A 1,063-nucleotide genomic window follows, 5' to 3' on the forward strand; every position below is an offset into this window, starting at 1 on the left:
TAGTGTTTTGAAATATTTTATAATCATTTTTTCTGAATCCCTTCTCACACATTTCCAAGGCTTGCTGTCCTTCCAGAATGTAGGCCAGGTCAACTTCTAGGTCATTTGTCTCAGACATTTTATCGTTTATCTGGACTAGTGCTGATATGGTCATCTGTTTTTGCTTCATGGATATGTTTAGTGTTTTTCTGTGGCATTAATACTTCATGGAGTGTGTATTTTGTTATTTTTTACACTTTCTGATTGCATCCAGGTAGATGTGATCAGGATGTGGGCTTACCTTTTCACTCTTCTTATTGCTTAACTCAGAGTAACTTTCACAGGTGTTGCCTGTCTCTCTGTTATATGGAAGTTGGTAATGGTTCTTGCCTGGATTTTGGTGTTTTATAGAGTGTGATTGTAGTTTGACTATGTGGCAGCAGTTGCTGTCTCTTCTTGCATAATAAAGGGAGAGAAAGAGTTCCCCAAATGTAGAAGGGGGAGCATAAAACAGCAAAACAACAACAGGAAAAGAAAGCAAGAAAAACAAAACAAAAACACCAATAAAACAACAACAGCAACAACAAAACTAGACTTGATAATGTAGTGTATAATCACAGAAAAGGGAGAGGAGGGAGAGAAAAAAAAAAAATCTGTAGCCTAATATGAGTATGACTTTAATGTCTTCTTTCAGCCTCTTGCCTTCAAAGCTGCCTGAGAGAGTTCAAGATGCCACTGTTGGTTGTTATGCTGTACCTCAGGATTTAATTTGATTTTTGGCCTGTTTTGTTTTTAAACTCTCTTTCCCTCTCTACATCCCTTGCTCTGGCCTTTTCTGTATTTAAAAACAAAAAATTATTCAGGGCCAGTTCTTGTGCTGAGAGTATCTGTACGCATGAATGGCAGAAGAATCCACCAATGGTGATGGTGGGGGGCATCCACTCGCTCAGGCACCCCCTCTACTCACCAGAATGTAGGTGCGCAAACAGTGGGGGGCCAATGATCAGATACTAAAAGAAAGAAAATCAGAACAAAACAAAACCGACAAAGTGTATTGTCCACCTTTACTCCAAGGTTCCCATGG

This window comes from Chrysochloris asiatica, unplaced genomic scaffold (assembly GCF_000296735.1).
Source record: "Chrysochloris asiatica unplaced genomic scaffold, ChrAsi1.0 scaffold00066, whole genome shotgun sequence".
Taxonomy (NCBI): Eukaryota; Metazoa; Chordata; class Mammalia; order Afrosoricida; family Chrysochloridae; genus Chrysochloris; species Chrysochloris asiatica.